We start from the raw sequence: 19,769 nt of genomic DNA on the forward strand, positions 1-19,769 counted from the left end.
TTTATTGGAAACCACGTGTGCAGTAAAGAAATATCATAAATACACCTCCCGCAGCCTCTCAGGGCAAAGAGCAAAATGCCTGCATTTTGCAGTATGGCCAAATATGGTCAGATTGAAGCATCTCTGGTCATATTCTAGCAATTCATTGGTGTGTCTTTAAAAAATGTCCTTCTGCTGACTCAACATCTCTCCTTCCTGTTGCCAGATTTCTCTAGCTTCCTCTGGAAATCCATTTAAAGAGGTGACTGGTCCAGCCTGCTCTTTGGAGATTGATTATTGGCTCCCCTTGCAAAAACGTGCTCCAGACTGTGCCTCTGAGGTGCCAGGTAAAAGGTGGGCTTAGGATGCAACCCTGTCCACACCTGTTTAGAAGTAGGGGCGGGGGAGAAATTTGGTGGCTTACAAAATCACAAAACAATAAAAGCATGAAAAATCTACAGTCCCTTAAAACATACAAAAAGTTAAAATACTGAAACAGGTTAAAATTCACACCAACCTCCTAAGGATCTGGGCAGAATGTTTTTAGCAGGTGCCGAAAAGGCGCCCGCTTGATACCAATAGGCAAGGAGTTCTGAAATGTAGGTGATGCCACACTCAGCAATCTCATTCTTGCAAATGTGGGACGGGGTCTTACGTGGCACCTGCAGAGTGCCAATTCCACCGTTCACAGTGGTTCAAGTGGGGAGATGTGGGGTCTCGGATAGTATGCATATCCCATACCATTGGTCTATGCTTACTCTATGGTCTATGATACCATTGGTCTATGCTTACTCTTAATAGGTCTCTCCAGTATCTGGCTATGATGCTTCTGAGCTCTTTGCAAAGTGAGTGGGCATTATTATCTTGGAAGACGTTTAGTAGGGCTAGTTCTGGGGTGACTTCTAATACTTGCTTAGTTATTTTGCATTATTTCTTGCATGATTGATGTCCAGAAGAGTTGGATTTTAGGACATTCCCACCACATGTAGAGGTATGTGCCTGTGGAGGTGCATCCTCTCCAGCATTTTGGTGAGCTTCCTGGGCGAATTAGTGCTAGTTCCCGTGGTGTTAGTTACCACCTGTTAGCGAGTTTCATAGTGAATTCTTTTCTTTTCGCTGATATGGATTTAAAGGGAGGTTTAGACTACATTCTGGTCCATTGGGTGGGGTTGATTTCATAGCCTATGTTGCCCTCCCATTGTTTTTAGATTACGTCTAGGGGGGTTGTGGGATTTTGGAGTAGTATTTTGTATATTGTGGATACCATCCCTTTGCTGTGTCCCTTTGTTGTTAGGAGGGGTTTTCCGAAGGTTGTCAAGGGCCTAGTTGCTGCTGATTTTACTACTGGATTGTTTAAGAGGGCATGTAATTGGAGGTTTATTAGCCCAGGGCATTTGAGTGTCCCTAGTTTGTCTTGCATTTCTTGTGTTGATGTGGATTTGTTATTTCTGTAGAAGTCTGCTAGGCTGTATAATCCTTTGGTTGGCCAGGTTTTTAACTGGAGGTTTTGTGCTGTGTGGTGGAATAGTGGGTGGTGTGCCAGGAGAATTAGTGGGGATGGGGTTGGGAACAGTTTACCTATTTCTTCTTTTCATGCTTTAAGCATGGTCTGTGTGAACCTGTTTAGTGTTGTGGGTATTTTCCTTAGTTTGTTCGGGAGTAATGAGTATGCTATGGTGCGGGTATTTTCAATTGTGTCCCTCTCCAGGTGTACCCATTGTTTTGTCTCATCTTCTAATATATACGGGATTATGTGGCATACTTGGTTGGTGATTTTATAGACTTCTGTGTTGGGGATTCCCCATCCTCCTTCTGAGGAGGGGAGGTGCAGGTATTTGGGGCTTATTCTTGTTTTTGTGCAGGTCCCGTGCAGCGTGGTCTGAGTCCGGTCCTGGGTCGAGGGTCTGGAGACTGTCCATCAAGGGCGAAGTGGGGTCCAAGGCAAGGAGCCTGGCGTGGTCGGGACCTCCGGAAGAACAGGTCAGGGTGCTGGCAGGAACATGTTTCCAGCGATGTTGCTCCCGCAACCTGGGACCGGGCTGACTGGCCTTTATCTCCTCTGAGGTCTAGGGCGGTCCTGGCCCCCAGGTGACCCGCCTCTCCTGGCCTTAAGGCGAGCACTCCTCCTGAGAGAACCTAGTTCCCTCCCCCTCTCTGCCCTGAGCCCCTGCAGCTCAGGAGAGGCTGGAGGGTTACTGGACCCAGGAGCAGCTTCACCTTCCCCTGACAGGGCTGGGAGAGGTGCACCTGCAGGCAATGGGTCCTCAATTGCCTCCGGAGCCAGAGTGGATTCATCTGGTGTCTGCTCCTGGGGACCCGGCACAGGCGCGGGCCCTTCAGATTCAAGCCCCTGTCCCGGCTCAGCCGGCCCTGGAGGCGTGGACTCCTGTGCAGGCTGAGATTCCTCAGGTTCAGCCTCTGAATCAGATTCCCAGGCCATCACAACATCCCTCAACCGAGGGTCCGGACTCGGCTTGCTGGGGTACGCCGCATGGAAATCACGGAGGCAGGCAGGTGCATGGACAAAATGAAGGTGGCACTCAAAAGAAAAAGAGGGAAAGATCTGCACCGAGGACTCAACCATAGAGACTGAGAGTGCGGGGCAGGCACCTCTTTTTGCAAAATCACCATAGCAACCGATAAGAAGCAGGCTGAGGAGGGAGAGGGGCGGGGCCAAGGAGTGGACGGGCGGGACTCCATAATCAACAGCCAATGGGCGTCAGGATGAGTCCGTTCCGGGAAATATGAACTGGCTCGTGGCGCAGCAGCGTTGATAGCTGCTTCTCAGAGGTAGTGCGCACGCATGCCAGTAGCTCTTCGCTCAGATTATGGTGCCCCCTTTCGTTGGGGGCCGTGGCCTGGAGGCAGAGCGCCTGAAACTCGCACTTGGAAGGCTGCGGGTTCGATCCCGGATATATATATATATATATATATATATATATATATATATATATATCTCCATGCCATGCTAAAAGGCAGGGCACGGAGGGCAGCCAGGATCAGCCGGTTTGGTGTTTGCAGCCAGCATGTTGTCCAGCTGATTCCTGCATTGCAGGGGGTTGGACTCTAGACCTTGCAGGTCTCTGACTGTAGGACTCCCACAGATCATCTAGTATTCCAACCCCCTGAAATGCAGGAATCACAATAGGTAAAGGTAAAGGGACCCCTGACCATTAGGTCCAGTCACGGCTGAATCTGGGGTTGCGGCGCTCATCTCGCTTTGCTGGCTGAGGGAGCCGGTGTACAGCTTCCGGGTCATGTGGCCAGCATGACTAAGCCGCTTCTGGCAAACCAGAGCAGCACACGGAAACGCCGTTTACCTTCCCGCCAGAGCGGTACCTATTTATGTACTTGCACTTTGACGTGCTTTGGAACTGCTAGGTTGGCAGGAAGGAATCACAATACCACAGAATAAATGAAATAAATAAAATGTGCCCCATGGCTATCAGAGACAGGGCCATTCTGCTGTGGAACCCAAATTCTGGGGCTCTCTCCCTGCACCTATTCTCCCAGGTATTTATTTTCATCTATTTCACTGGTTTTCACAGCAGACTTCATCCTTTTTTAGAAAACGGTGTTCTAATAAGGGACAGAATGTATGATGGTTTATAAGAATTTGTCTGTTCAGGTACTTTGGGGGCACTTGTTAAAAGGCAGATTAAATCCAGCTAATAAAACAAACAGTTATTGCAAGGTGGCTTTGAGTTGGATGGAGGTTGCCCTGATTATGACATTTGAGGAGATGCATAAATGCAATCTATAATAAATAAACTGCTCAATGATCCTGACTACTGACTCGCATGGAGCTATATATTCAGGGTTACCCCCAGAGGTTGATACTTCCTCCAGCTGCTGCCACCTTGCCCAGTGATCAGGGATGATGGGAGTCAGAGGCCATATTCATAAGTTAGGCCTCCCCTTTGCTAAATTCACATCTTAGCATTCATTTTTATCACATTCTCGAATTTTTAGAGCAGGCATGTCTCAGATTAAAGCTGGGGGATGTGAGGCGTGATCCCTCTAGGGAGCAAACTGCATTGGGGAGATTGCATTTGCAGCCGTTGTAACCCTGGGAACTTCCTCAGAGTAAGTCCTGCGTCAGTGCAAACAAGCGAGCCTTGGTTACAGCTTGTGGTCTGTTAGGAGCGAGACCAACCATAAGGCCCGTGTCCAGAGGGGACGCTTAGCCAAACTGCCGCTTAGCTCTCGACCACCAACTTTTGGATTCAGGGCAAAGTCCTACAATGGCTGCATTCCTTTCTTACAGGTCGGGGACAGAGGGTGGCGCTAGGGGAGGAGTTGTCGCACCACCCCTTGGTGTGTGGAGTGCCGCAGGGCACAATCCTGTCCCTGATGCTTTTTAAAAATTTTATGCGCACCCTTGCCCAGCTTGTCTGGAATTTTTGGCTGGGTTGTCATCAATATGTTGATGACACCCAGCTTTATCTGTTGATGGACGGCCATCCTGACTTGGCCCCGGACACACTGTCCAGATGCTTGGAAGCTGTGGCTGGATGGCTGCGTGGGAGCCAGTTGAAGTTAAATCCTTTGAAGACAGAGGTCCTCTGGCTGGGTTGGGACGACTTGGGGTTGGGGAGCCAACTCCCATCTCTTGCGGGGGCTCAATTAGTGCCAGCGCCTTCTGTCAGGAGTTTGGGTGTAACCTTTGACACCTCCCTCTCTATGGAGGCGCAGGTTGCAGCTACAGCAAAGGCGGCATTTTTCCACCTTCACCATGCTAAGCTGTGGGTCCCTTACCTTTCTCGCCTTCATCTAGCCACAGTGATCCATGTGACAATTACCCCCAGGCTTGATTATTGTAACTCGCTCTACGCGGGGCTGCCCTTGAAGCTGACCCAGAAACTCCAGCGGGTGCAGAATGCCACAGTGAGACTCCTTACGGGGTCCTTGCTGTGGGATCACATTCACCCAGTGCTATACCAGCTGCACTGGCTCCTGGTGGAGTACAGGGTCAGGTTTAAGGTGCTGGTTTTAACATCTTTCCACAGGGCCTGCAAGACGGAGCTGTTCTGCCAGGCCTTTGGTCGGGGTTCAGTCTGGCTTCCTCTCCCCTTTCATAAGAACTTGCATGAAAGTGGCCTCCCAATTTTTTCTCACAGGCCCATATAAGTTCAGCACAAACAGTTGGGCCTGGTGGGTTGCCATCCAATTGGACTTTATTCTGATCCTGATCTGATTTGAGGATGTATTTTAATTGATTGTCTGATTTTATGTTAATGTGTTATACATTTGATGTTAGCTGCTCTGAGCCCGGCTTCGGCTGGGGAGGGCGGGATATAAATAATTTTATTATTATTGTTATTGTTATTGTTATTGTTATTGTTATTGTTATTGTTATTGTTATTGTTATTGTTATTGTTATTGTTATTGTTATAAAGCCCTATGCAGCCTAGGACCCTTGTATTATGGGACTGCCTCTCCTGGTATGCCCCATGGAGGACCTTACAGTCCACAAATAATAATATCTTGGAGGTCCCGGGCCTCAAGGAGGTTAAACTGGCCTCAACCAAGGCCAAGGCATTTTCGGCTTTGGCCCCAGCCTGGTGGAATGCTCTATCACAGGAGACTAGGGCCCTGTGGGACTTGACATCTTTCCACAGTGCCTGCAAGACAGAGCTGTTCCGCCTGGCCTTCGGTCTGGGCCCAGTTTGACCCTATGGGACCCTGTAAGTTACCTCTTTGGCCCTTTTATCAGCTCATGTGGGACCAACATGGATAGCTGATCCTGATGAATACTTGAGGTCTCCGACCCCATGGTTGTAATTCATCAGCAGTCATTTAATTTTATCCTGATTCTAATTTTTAAGCTGTATTTTAATGAATTGTTTGATTGTGTTTTAATGTATTTGATATTTGATGTTAGCCGCCCTTAGCCCGGTCTTGACTGCGGAGAGCGGGGTATACGGTAAATGTTATGTAATGAAGTTCTCACCCTGGGCCAGCAGGGGGACACTGTAGATAGTTATGCAAATGAAGGATCAAAAGTGACGTTCAGTGATTGGATAGTTTTAGAAAGTTGTTACAGTAACAAGGTACTGGAGCTCTATATAAGCAGGCTGACTGAGCCCTTCAGTTCAGTTCAGTTCTGGCCTCAGAATAAAGAAGAGCTGTTTGAAGAATCGCTGTGTCGTCTGATATGTTCGCCCACAACTTAACAGTAAATAAAAATTTACTTACTTACTTGCTCACTCTGGACGCTGTGGCAGCAGGACATGGGGACACGTGAAGCAGAAACCACAAGTGTGGCTCTCTGTACCCCCAATCTGGCTTGCTGCAACGCTGAGCAGTAGATTGGCTTCATGTTAGGTGTTAGCTCCAAAAAGTTGTGGTTATCATATCAAGAGAGTCGTTTACTACAAGAAGCACACCAATTTTTACTTCATTTAGCATGACTTTATTGGCTTGCTTTGTTTGACAGAGAAAATGTATAGTAATAAAGTACTGAACTCCACATGAATCGGAAAAAAAGAAAAGGCAAAGGTGGTACACAATCAATCAGAGTGGCTAGAGTAGAAATATATTATTATTATTATTATTAAGAGTGCAGCTGTGGACAAGCCTTGGCAAAGCGGTGGACAAAGGTTGCCCAATGCAGGAGCCAAATCAAGAACTGGATAAATACTAAATATCCTGCAAGAGGACAGAATTCAACAGATAAAAGCAAGGCCCCAATATATATTGACTTGGCCAGAAGAGGTTGGCTGCTTGGGTTGTTAGAAGCATTTGCGGTGGACGATGGATGGGCCAGACTCATCGTACTCCTGCTTGCTGATCCACATCTGCTGGAAGGTGGAGAGAGAGGCCAGGATGGAGCCCCCGATCCACACCGAATATTTACGCTCTGGTGGGGCGATGATCTTGATCTTCATTGTGCTGGGGGCCAGGGATGTGATCTCCTTCTGCATCCGGTCAGCAATGCCGGGGTACATGGTGCTACCACCAGAGAGCACTGTGTTGGCATACAGGTCTTTGCGGATGTCCACATCGCACTTTCTGATGGAGTTGTAGGTTTCCTCGTGGATGCCAGCCATCTCCAAGCCCAGGAAGGCGGGCTGGAAAAGGGCCTCGGGGCACCGGAAGCGCTCGTTGCCAATGGTGACCACCTGCCCATCCGGCAGCTCATAGCTCTTCTCCAGAGAGGAAGACGAGCTGGCTGTGGCCATCTCCTGATCAAAGTCCAGGGCCACATAGCAGAGCTTCTCCTTGATGTCCCGCACTATCTCCCTCTCGGCCGTGGTGACGAAGCTGTAGTTCCTCTCAGTCAGGATCTTCATGAGGTAGTCAGTCAGGTCACGACCAGCCAGGTCCAGGCGCCTGATGGCGTGGGGCAGGGCATAGCCCTCATAGATGGGCACGGTGTGGGTCACCCCATCCCCGGAGTCCATGACAATCCCGGTGGTGCGGCCAGAAGCATAGAGCGACAGTACAGCCTGGATGGCCACGTACATGGCTGGCGTGTTGAAAGTCTCAAACATAATCTGCGTCATCTTCTCGCGGTTCACCTTCGGATTCAGGGGGGCTTCTGTGAGCAAGATTGGGTGCTCCTCGGGGGCCACCCGCAACTCGTTGTAGAAGGTGTGGTGCCAGATCTTCTCCATGTCATCCCAGTTGCCGACGACGCCATGTTCGATGGGGTACCTCAGGGTGAGGATTCCCCTCTTGCTCTGTGCCTCATCCCCCACATAGCTGTCCTTCTGGCCCATCCCCACCATGACCCCCTGGTGCCTGGGCCGCCCCACGATGGAGGGGAACACGGCCCGTGGAGCGTCGTCTCCCGCAAATCCCGCTTTGCACATTCCGGAGCCGTTGTCCACGACCAGAGCGGCAACCTCATCCTCCGCCATTTTGAATGGACCTGTAGGGAATGCAAGACGGGACAGACTTCAGGCAGCTGCTTTAGGACAAGGGTGGGGACACTTTAGACAACAGAGATTAGAGACAAGCTATACAACACTAATGTATTCTCCAGCTTCAGGGAAACCAAGCAAGCCCCATCAGCATCCCAGGTAACTTCATTCATTTTCATCCACTTTGAGAGTGCACTTTAGAATTATCCATATGAGTCAGAAGTAAGAAACAAATCAAGCTAAGAAATCTGCCAAATGCAAACAAAGCTGGCGTTTAAGTACATACACATACAAAAAAAAAATTACTCCTTGGAATACACATCAACTTTACACATTTAGAGAAGCTTGCCTGACGGAGAAAAGTGCCATCAGGCTCTGAGAACAATACAGCAAAGGTGCCTTTTGGTGTCAATACGAATTAAGATGGCACCACTCAATTTGCCCCTGGTTTGGTCAACTTACCCAGCACAGACAGATGCATTTTGCCTCTCCCTGATTAATCAGTGCTGCCTGTTTTCTCTCTGCATTGCCATTTTTGCCCAAAGGCAAGGCAAGAAAGCTGTTATTTCCACCACAGCTCACCTTGCTTCTGATCATAAAGTTCGAATTTTTTTAAAGAGAGGTGGGATGGCCAACTGTCAGGGATTCTGTAGTTGTGATTCCTGCATTGCAGGGGTTGGACTAGATGACCCTCGAGGGTCCCTTCCAACTCTACAGTTCTGTAATTCTACAGAGTAGAAAGGAGACAAACAGAACAAGACGGATCAGGCAGAGAAACCGTGGGTGCTGAGTCCTGTTTCATACTTACCTGAGGGAGATGTGGTCGCCTTTGCTGTCAATCTCACGAGGATCCCAGTAAACGCAAAATCTTTTCCTTCCTCGCTCCACTTACCTATCCAATCTGCCCCTGGTCTTATACCTCAGCTTATCTGCTGAAAGGTTTTATTTTAAACCACATGTGCAATAAAGAAATATCATAAATACATAAATACATCTCCTGTAGCCTCTCAGGGCAAAGAGCAAAAGGGGTGCATTTTGCAGAATGGCCAAATATGGTCAGATTGAAGCATCTCTGGTAATATTCTAGAAATTCATTGGTGTGTGTAAAGTCCTTCTGCTGACTCCACATCTCCCTTATGTTGCCAGATTTCTCTAGCTTCCTCTGGAAATCCATTTAAAGAGGTGACTGATCCAACCTGCTCTTTGGAGATTGATTATTGGCTCCCCTTGCAAAAACGTGCTCCAGACTGTGCCTCTGAGGTGCCAGGTAAAAGGTGGGCTTAGGATGCAACCCTGTCCACACCTGTTTAGAAGTAGGGGCGGGGGAGAAATTTGGTGGCTTACAAAATCACAAAACAATAAAAGCATGAAAAATCTACAGTCCCTTAAAACATACAAAAAGTTAAAATACTGAAACAGGTTAAAATTCACACCAACCTCCTAAGGATCTGGGCAGAATGTTTTTAGCAGGTGCCGAAAAGGCGCCCGCTTGATACCAATAGGCAAGGAGTTCTGAAATGTAGGTGATGCCACACTCAGCAATCTCATTCTTGCAAATGTGGGACGGGGTCTTACGTGGCACCTGCAGAGTGCCAATTCCACCGTTCACAGTGGTTCAAGTGGGGAGATGTGGGCACATGTAGGGTTGGTTTTGATGGGTGCTGTGAAGGTTTGACAACTGAGCCATTCACTTGGGCACTGCTTCACTGTCAGCCTTGGTTTGTTTTAAAATCGCACTGAAAAACTTTTTCACAGCCCTTGGCCTGTTGTTGGCATCCATCTGCCTTGAGAAACCGTGGAAAAGTGCACCATCAGGGGTGAAGACAAACTGTTGCAGAGTTACAGCACTTTCTGTGGCTGTGGAGACTGATACATGAGAGACAAGTTTTCATCTGCAGCTGGGGCAGAGGAAGGCGTCCCCGTTGCGCAGTCATTCCTCCTCTGGTCACTGCTGTCGGAACCGTGGGATGGAAAGCCAGCTGGGCAGACCCCACCTGAAGCGTCTCCCTTCTCAGCCTTGCCGCTGAGGAGATCTATCAGTCACCCTCCTCTGGCAGACGTCTGCGACTCATGCTGCTGTGCGTGAGCATACGTTACTCAGCAGAGTAAACACACAGCAGATTTGGCTTGAGGCGTGGATACTGTTGTTGTTTAGTTGTTTAGTCGTGTCTGACATTTCGTGACCCCCTGGACCAGAGCACGCCAGGCACTCCTGTCTTCCACTGCCTCCCGCAATTTGGTCAGACTCAGGTTTATAGCTTCGAGAACACTGTCCAACCATTTCATCCTCTGTCGTCCCCTTCTCCTTGTGCCCTCCATCTTTCCCAACATCAGGGTCTTTTCCAGGGAGTCTTCTCTTCTCATCAGGTGGCCAAAGTATTGGAGTCTCAGCTTCAGGATCTGTCCTTCCAGTGAGCACTCAGGGCTGATTTCCTTCAGAATGGAGAGGTTTGATCTTCTTGCAGTCCATGGGACTCTCAAGAGTCTCCTCCAGCACCATAATTCAAAAGCATCAATTCTTCGGCGATCGGCCTTCTTTATGGTCCAGCTCTCACTTCCATACATCACTACTGGGAAAACCATAGCTTTAACTATACGGACCTTTGTTGACAAGGTGATGTCTCTGCTTTTTAAGATGCTATCTAGGTTTGTCATTGCTTTTCTCGATACTAGGATACGTTTATTGTACATATATCAGGACAAAGAAAACATGGCTTCTCTCTTTGCTGTTCTTCTTGGAGAGAGAACACAAACGCAATACAGAGCGGATGTTCCGCTCATGAGACTCCAACAATCTGTGCTGGAATGTAAACAGACATGTGACATGTAACAATCCCACACATCTGCAGCGCAGGAGGAATGCAATTTTTTTTATTTTTTATTTTTAAAAATAATATTTATTACTTTTAAAACTTACAAAAAGGAAAGAAAAGAAAAAAGAAAAAAAGAAAAAAACAACAAGAAAGGGAAAAAACAATACAATACAATATATAACAATACAAAACACAACATTAACCTAAACAAAACAAAACAAAAACAATTAAAAAACATACATCATACCATTTCAGTAGCCTATCTTTCATACCCTTGTTTCATCGACCTCCTCTCACCTCCCTTTTTGTATTCCACTTCTATTAATTGTTTCAGCAATTCCTTTCCATCTTTCTCTATTTTCTGTCATATAAATATCTTAACTTATTTTTACCCTTATTTTCCATTAATACTATAATGCTTATTTATGCTTAACTCCTTATAACATTTCTACTAAAGCCATAAAATTTCATTCCAACATTTTTCTAACACTCAGTAATTTTACAATATTTCTATTTCTGAAAATAAACTTTAAACTTTTTCCAATCTTCTTCCACCATCTCTTCTCCCTGGTCTCGGATACTGCCAGTCATTCGTCAATTCCAAATAGTCCATCAACCTGGTGATCTTCTGTCCAAAGCTCTTAACTCTTTTCCAAGTCCCTTCTGCAGGTCTTCTTCATATTTATACATGCACTTTACTTTGTCTTCTACTGATCTTGTTCTTATTTTCCTTCCTTTGATACTGAAGAGCAGATCTTGGGGAAGCTCCAACCTAGCAATGCTTTTATTCCTTCTCGACAGGTCAACCAAATCTCCATGGTTAAATCTAAAATCCATAAGGTATTTCAGGACATGTTTCAAAATTCCTCCAAATCCAAAGGCCCCCACAGCTCCAATCTCCTCACAACCTAAGTCCAAATCCCAAAAGTCAGTAAATCCCTGCATGAAGGGATCTACCCAACTTTCCTTCTCCAGTCCAGGCAGGGCTCCGATCCTCAAAATCTGACTTTTTCTAAATTCAATCATAAAAGGCCTCAACTTATAGTCCTCAATTTGCCTCTGTAAGGCCGGGGCTCCCACTTGTATTACTTTAGGTTCAACAACAGCAACTTTCTCCTTCGCCTTCTTGACAATTTGCCCTGTCAAAGTAGATTCCTGTACCAGATCCTGAATAATTTCTGTATTGATGTTCACTTTTTGTCCCAAATTAGTCACTTTTTGTCCCAAGACATCTGTCTTCTTGTGGAGTTGTTCCAACGAGTGACTTATCTTGCATAATGCAATCACTAAAGCTTCTTCTGTCGACATTCTCAAATAGTCCAAGGTCAATCCCTGATTCTCACAGTCTCTTATCTTGCAGCTGGTTCCCCCAGCTCAGCTCTTATAACAGTTTCAAAGGCTCCCCGCGGGAGGAATGGAATTCTCCAGGCACAGTGGTTGTCTGCAAGGGATTCCCATCCGGTGGGGTTGATGTTGCCAGCCTTCATGTCATATTTGCAAACATCTCTGTGACACAGAGTTGGTCTGCCAACGGGCGTGGTGCATGAAGCCAGCTCCCCATAGAGCACATCCTTCAGGATCCTGCCATCTTCTGTTCTGTTGACATGACCAAGCCAGCATGGACATCGCTGAGACAAGAGTGTGAACATGCTGGGAATGTGGGCTTGGGGGAGCACATCTTTGTTTGAGACTCTGTCCTGCCATGTGATGCTCAAAATATTCCTTGATGCAGCACATCTGGGCCCCATTGAGGAGTCGCTTCTGACGGTTGTAAGTTGCCCACGACTCACTTCCATAAAGCAGCGTCCTCCACACGCAAGCCTGGTAGACCTTCAACTTGGTATTGGCTGTTGGCATCACATTTTCCCATACCCTTTTGGAGAGGCGATTGCCATAGCTGTCTTACCAATACTCTTGTCCGGTTCGGCGTCAATGGAGAGATTGCTAGTTATGGTGGAATCCAGAGAGACAACATAGTCTTGCCCCTCACCAGTGCTGATGCATGGAGTGTTGGTGACATCCTGCCCCAAGATATTGTCTTCATCAGGCTGATTATCTCCTAATATACACATTTCTGTGTTCTAATTAGCTTAATAGTCATATTTTTGCCAAGAAATTTCCCCTGATAGAATGCATTTAAATATTGCATTTAGGTATCTTTTCCTATATGTATTTTCACATATGCATTTAAATGCACACTTTGCCCGGGTATATGCATTTCTGTACTTAACTGGAAAGCTGTATTGCAAAATTTGTAGAAATGTCAACTTTGACGGCTGTGATTCAGTTCACCTCTTGTTTTGGAAAGCACAAATTAGCTGGGCTCACCATTTATTTATTTTTATTAAAGGTTTCTTGGTTTACAAAAGTATGTACAATGTCTCTTTTTTCAAGTTATGTTTTCTGCAGGTCAGTTTCATTTGTTGTGAGACAGTAGTGTTACATTAGTTTTTCTAATAAGGCTGTTTCCCATACTATTTGATACCATTGGTCTATGCTTACGCCTAACAGCTCTCTCCAGTATCTGCCTATATGCTTCTGAGCTCTTTGTGATGTGAGTGGGCATTATTATCTTGGAAGATGTTTAGTAGGGCCAGTTCTGGGGTGACTTGCTTAGTTATTCTGCATTATTTCTTGCATGATTGATGTCCAGAAGAGTTGGATTTTAGGACATTCCCTCCACGTGTGGAGGTATGTGCCTGTGGAGGTGCACCCTCTCCAGCATTTTGGTGAGGTTCCTGGGCGTATTAGTGCTAGTTCCCGTGGTGTTAGTTACCACCTGTTAGTGAGTTTCATAGTGAATTCTTTTCTTTTCGCTGATATGGATTTAAAGGGAGGTTTAGACCACATTCTGGTCCACTGTGTGGGGTTGATCTCATAGCCTATGTCACCCTCCCATTGTTTTTAGATTACGTCTAGGGGGGTTGTGGGATTTTGGAGTAGTATTTTGTATATTGTGGATACCATCCCTTTGCTGTGTCCCTTTGTTGTTAGGAGGGGTTTTCCGAAGGTTGTCAAGGGCCTAGTTGCTGCTGATTTCTTTTTTTTTTCCCTTTTAAATAATATTTATTAAAGTTTTAAATGTTACAAAAAGAGAAAAAGATAACTCCAAGTTAAACAAAAACTTGACAACACATCACAATAATGAAAGAAGAGAACAGGAAAAAAATATATAAAAAACAGAAAAGCAGAAAAATAGAAAAATAGAAACAATTAAAAAACACAACGAACCTTCCCATAACTTATCTTTCATTTGCTTGTTTCCTTGACCTCCTCGCACCTCCCTTTTTTTGTATTCTAGTTCGGTTAGCTATTTCAGCAAATCCTTTCCATCTTTCCCAATTTTTATCCTATAATTTATCTTAATATAATGTAACTTTACCTTTCCCCCTTTCATCCATTAACAATCTATTTTTACTTAATCCTTTATAATATTTCTGCTAAAGCCACATAACTTCATTCCAGCCTCCTTCTAACATTCCTTAATTTTACAATGTTTCTGTAGATAAACTTTAAATTTATTCCAATCTTCTTTCACCGACTCTTCTCCCTGGTCTCGGATTCTGCCAGTCATTTCCGCCAGTTCCATGAAGTCCATCACCTTCATCTGCCATTCTTCCTGGGTGGGTAGATCTTGTGTCTTCCAATACTTTACAATAAGTATTCTTGCTGCTGTTGTAGCATACATAAAGAAAGTTCTATCCTTCTTTGACACCAATTGGCCGACCATGCCCAGGAGAAAGGCCTCTGGTTTCTTCAGAAAAGTATATTTAAATACCTTTTTCATTTCATTGTAGATCATTTCCCAGAAAGTCTTAATCCTTGGGCATGTCCACCAAAGGTGAAAGAATGTGCCTTCAGTCTCTTTACATTTCCAACATTTATTATCGGGCAAATGATAAATTTTTGCAAGCTTGACTGGTGTCATGTACCACCTGTATATCATTTTCATTATATTCTCTCTTAAGGCGTTACATGCCGTAAATTTCATACCTGTGGTCCATAACTGTTCCCAGCCAGCCATCATAATATTATGTCCAACATCTTGTGCCCATTTAATCATAGCTGATTTCACCGTTTCATCCTGAGTGTTCCATTTCAACAGCAAGTTATACATTCTTGACAAGTTCTTCCTTTTGGGATCTAACAGTTCTATTTCCAATTTTGATTTTTCCACCTGAAGCCATTTTTTTTGTCCAGATTATATGCCTCCATTATTTGATAATAATGGAGCCAATCTCGCACTTTGTCTTTTAGTTTTTCAAAACTCTGTAGTTTTAATCTATCTCCCTCTTGTCCAGAATTTCCCAATATTTCGGCCATTTGGCCTCCATATTGAGCTTTTTCTGAGCCTTCGCTTCCATTGGTGACAACCACCTTGGGGTTTTATTTTTGAGCAAGTCCTTATATCTTTTTTTTTTTTAAATAATATTTATTAGAAATTTCCAATTACAACAAAATAAAAATAAAAACAAAACATCCGAATTTAAAATCTTATTTTCAATAACATATTTCCAGGACTTCCCCTCCCCTCCCCCTCTTGTATTCCAATTCTTACAAATAAATTCAGCAAATTCTTATCCCAGATTTTGAACTTATTATCATTAGCCCAATTTTAAAAATATTTTCCCATCCCCTAAAATCGACCTGTTCCCTTCCACGCGTTCCCCCCTTTGATATACAATACAGATTAAAATAATCAAATATAATTAATTAGGATAAAATTATAAAATATAATTAAAATAATCAAATATAATTTTACGCCCTTTGGATTCCAAATTTCCCTCCCCCCTTTCCCGGTTGCGTTCCCAATGTTCATCAACGTCTGATGTCTTCCTGGAGCTCCCACATCTATCTAGGCCATAGTCCTTTACCAGTCATCTTTAATTTGGAATGTCCAATCTTGGAAGGAGTCTATCTCAAAAAGGCCCATTTCTTCCATCCAGATTTTTATATTTAGGAGTAAAAACTCCAATTTTATTTCTTTAGACCTTTCAAATCTGGATGTCCCAAATGTTCCCACTTCCAACTTTATCCAATTCTTGTTGTTCTTGTTGTTCTTGTTGATCTCTCTCCTCTTTTTTTTTTCCTGCTCTCCTGCACAAATTTTCTAATTCCAAAAGCTTCTAATTCCTCTGCAGAGGCTCTGTTATTCAGGAACAAAACATTATGCCAAGTCCCTTCCATTCTTCAATAGATAAATCTATTGTCTCCTTTAGTGTGTAGACCTCTGTAGACAAAATAGTGTTCCATTTCTGCAGTTTCCCAGGAGATAAAAAGTTCTATTAAGATTCCAAGCCAACAATACTTGTAATATCTCTCAGCTCCTCTAGGTGGATTGCAATAACTCAGTTCCCTTCCAGATCACGCCCACCAGTCAAAATAACTTGTTATTCCTTGTTTTAACCAATTTGTATCCAATTTATAACAAATGTAACCGGCAAAGTCCTCGTAACAAAGTTCTCATTTTTGTTCTTCCGCTTTGACAGCTGTTTGACAGCTGTCAAAACCTCTCTTTCTCTTCTCCCGGTGCTCTCACAAATCGCTCCCAGGATTCCAGGGGGGGGGGTGTTTTTTAGTTCAATTCCACCTTTCTCCTCCAGCTCAGTCTTATAATTTTCCATCGCGAAGTTAGTAACTTTGTCAAAATAGGGTTGCACTCGATCTTAGTTATCAAATCCATTACTTTAACTCCTCTACAACAAGGGGGGGGGGCTGACTTCCTTTTTGCGCCTCCCCCGCTCGCTCCAGATTTTTTTAAAATTTATCCCCCTTTTTAATCCAGGTTCCAATTACTCACGGGTTATTCTTTTAAGTCCAAATTTTCAATAGAAGAAGTCAGCGCTCTCCGTCGAATGGCATGCGGCTTCGCTCGGCAGGGGAAGCGGAGGACTCAAAGCACCACCCCCCCCGTCACCCGTTCCGCAGCCTTTAAAAAGGCTCCTTCGCGGGTCGGGGGGGCGCAAAAGGTGCCAGCCGAGTCACCATGTCCATGGGTTTCAGCGCCCATGGTTTTTTAGGGTCCCCGCGTCGCCGGCGCGGTAGGACCCAGCCCCTGCCGAGCAGGCTCCCTCCGGAGCTCGGAGGGAGTCCGCCATTCGGCGATGGCGCCAACCCGGAAGTGCCCGCAAGTCCTTATATCTTATCCAGACGTTAAACAGTGCTTTTCTGACAATATGATTTTTAAACGCTTTATGTGCTTTGACATTATCTGTAATGGTACTAGGGGTTGCTTGTGCGTAAGTTGGCGCCACACCTGGCTGGGTTACCTGGGTGAACCCTTTCTGTCCTGGGTGAACACCTATCCGTGGCTGTCTCAATCGCTGGCAGAATCCGTCAGTGGGCGTTTCTTGAACTTCTTCCAGCAAAGAAGTTCTTTGACGCCCAGTCTCCTCCTACTCTCCCTGCGCGGAAGTCTTCTGCGCAGGAAGGGTGTGGGCAGCGGAGGACCCGTGCTCTCCCCGCTGGTCTCCGCCGAGGAGTCCTGGAGCCTTCTCTCCGATTCCCCCATCTGCCCCCCTCCTCCACTGGTGCTATGCTGATTTCCTTCCCCAGCGGATGGGCTGCCTCTCTCCCTACTGGGACCCTCTCCGGCATCCCTCTGGAGCCTACCCTCCGCCTCTGGCTCCGATGGCAGTTCCCTGACATTATCACACCACAAATATGCATGCCACCCAAATACGTTGTTAAAACCTTCTAGATCCAGCACGTCAGTATTTTCAAGAAGCAACCAATCTCTCAGCCAGCAAAAAACAGCTGATTCATAATAAAGTTTAAGGTCTGGCAGGGCAAATCCACCTCTTTCTTTAGCATCAGTTAGTATCTTAAATTTTATTCGAGGTTTCTTGCCCTGCCAGACAAATCTAGAAATATCTCTCTGCCACTTCTTGAAACAATCCATTTTATCCAGAATTTGCAATGTTTGAAACAAAAACAGCATCCTTGGCAATACATTCATCTTTATCGCAGCAATTCGGCCTAGCAATGATAGCTTCAGATTTGACCATATTTCTAAGTCCTTTTTCACTTCCATCCAACATTTTTCATAGTTATCCTTAAATAAGTTCACATTCTTGGCAGTCATATTGACCCCTAGGTATTTCACTTTCTTAACCAGTGTTAATCCTGTCTCCTTCTGAAACCTCTCTCTCTCAATCACTGTTAGATTTTTCTCTAAAACCTTAGTTTTCATTTTGTTCAACTTAAAACCCGCTACCTGACCAAATTCTTGAATTAGTTCCAGTACTCTTTTAGTACTAGACTCTGGCTCCTTGTAATGTCAATACCAAATCATCAGCAAATGCTTTCAGTTTGTACTGTTTAGCTCCGACATGTATACCTTTAACCAATTGGTCCCTTCTAATCATGTTTAGAAGGACCTCCAGGACCGATATAAAAAGCAATGGAGAGATTGGGCAACCTTGTCGTGTTCCTTTCTCTATCTTAAATTCTTCCGTCACTACATTATTCACAATTAATTTAGCCTTTTGTTCTGAGTAAATTGTACCTATACCATTTCCAAACCCTTGACCAACCCCCATCCCTTGTAAGTTTTTCTTCATGAAACTCCAAGAAATGTTGTCAAAGGCTTTCTCCGCGTCCACAAATATCAGAACTGCTTTAGTATTAATATTCACTTGTAATTTCTCTAAGATATTAATTATGTTCCTCGTATTGTCAGACAAGTGTCTGCCCGGGAGAAAGCCCGCTTGATCTTTATGAATTTCTTCTACTAACACCTTTTTTAATCTTTTAGCCAAAATATCTGCAAAAATTTTATAATCCACATTAAGCAAAGATATGGGGCGGTAATTCTTAAGCTGTGTCTTCTCAGACTCTATTTTCGGTATAAGTGTGATATAAGCTTCCTTCCATGACTCTGGTGTCCTTTTCCCTTCCAATATTTCATTACAGACTTCCTTTAAAGGTTGTACTAACCATTCTTTCAGGGATCTATAATATCTTGAAGTCAAACCATCCGGTCCTGGGGATTTACCTAATTGCATGTTCTGAATGGCCCCTTCTACCTCCTGGTCCGTTATTTTGTAATTTAACATTAACTTATTTTCTTGAGAGATTTTTTGTAGTCCATTTATTTTCAAAAAATGGTCAATGTCCATTTCTTTCTGCGTCTCCTGTGTATATAGTTGTTTAAAGTACCTCTGGAAGCACTTTCTGATCTCCGCTGGATTCTATATATTCTTTACTTCCACTTCCAAGTTTGTAATAATATTAAGTTTTTGTCTTTTTTTCATTTGCCAAGCCAGCAGTTTTCTGCATTTATTTGCCGATTCAAACGTCTTTTGTCTCATCTGTTTAATTTTCCATTCTATTTCCTGGTTCATCATTTTCATATATTGTACTTGATATAACTATCTCTTTCAGGATCTCCTGCAACTTTGGTTTCACTCTCAATTTCTTTTCTCCTTCCTTTATTTTCTCCAGAATTTTATCTTTTTTCTCATTTTGGACTCTCTTCTTAATTGCATTTTGTTGTATCAGAAATCCTCTCATAACCACTTTGCTTGCGTCCCAGATTACTCTTTTTTCAACAGTGGTGTTCATATTTATCTCGAAATAATCTCTCAAGGTTTTTTGGGCCTTCTTAGTCACTTCTTCATTCCTAAACAAAGTGTCGTTCATCCTCCATCTAAAGGAACCAATTGGTGTTAATTTCATTTCCATCTTCACAGCATTATGGTCGGAGCAAGTTTTAGGGCAAATTTCCACTTTTCTGATCTTCGGAGTCAGCCCTCTAGTTGCCCAAATTTGGTCAATTCTTGTCCATGTCATTTTGGCCTCAGAGAAGAAAGTTCCCTCTCTTCCCAGAGGGTTCTTCATTCTCCAAGTGTCAACTAAATCCATATTGTCAGTCATATCAAAAAAAGTTTTTGGTAATCTACCATCCTTAGTAACTATCTGTCTCTGTGCCTTATCCATATTTGTAGATACCACTCCATTCATGTCCCCCATCAAAATCATATTGTAGTCTATTTAGTCCAACAGAGTCTCGTGTAACTTCTTAAAAAATTCCGATTTTCCCTCATTTGGTGAATAGATGCCTACTATCAAAAATTTCTCTCCTTGTGATTGGATTTCAATTGCAACA

General features: G+C 44.4%; 1 pseudogene across 1 annotated transcript; it reads right to left on the reverse strand.

Moving 5' to 3' along the window:
* Positions 1 to 6,399: 6,399 nt before the first annotated feature.
* On the reverse strand, positions 6,400 to 8,776 carry LOC309349758 (actin, cytoplasmic 3 pseudogene; annotated as a pseudogene). Its single transcript, XR_014161546.1, has 2 exons — positions 8,656 to 8,776; positions 6,400 to 7,855 (listed from the first exon to the last, which is right to left on the reverse strand). The product of XR_014161546.1 is annotated as an actin, cytoplasmic 3 pseudogene (transcript).
* Between the last annotated feature and the right edge of the window lie 10,993 nt (positions 8,777 to 19,769).

The sequence above is a fragment of the Podarcis erhardii genome, assembly GCF_964252035.2.
Source record: "Podarcis erhardii genome assembly, chromosome: 9".
In the NCBI taxonomy this organism is placed as follows: Eukaryota; Metazoa; Chordata; class Lepidosauria; order Squamata; family Lacertidae; genus Podarcis; species Podarcis erhardii.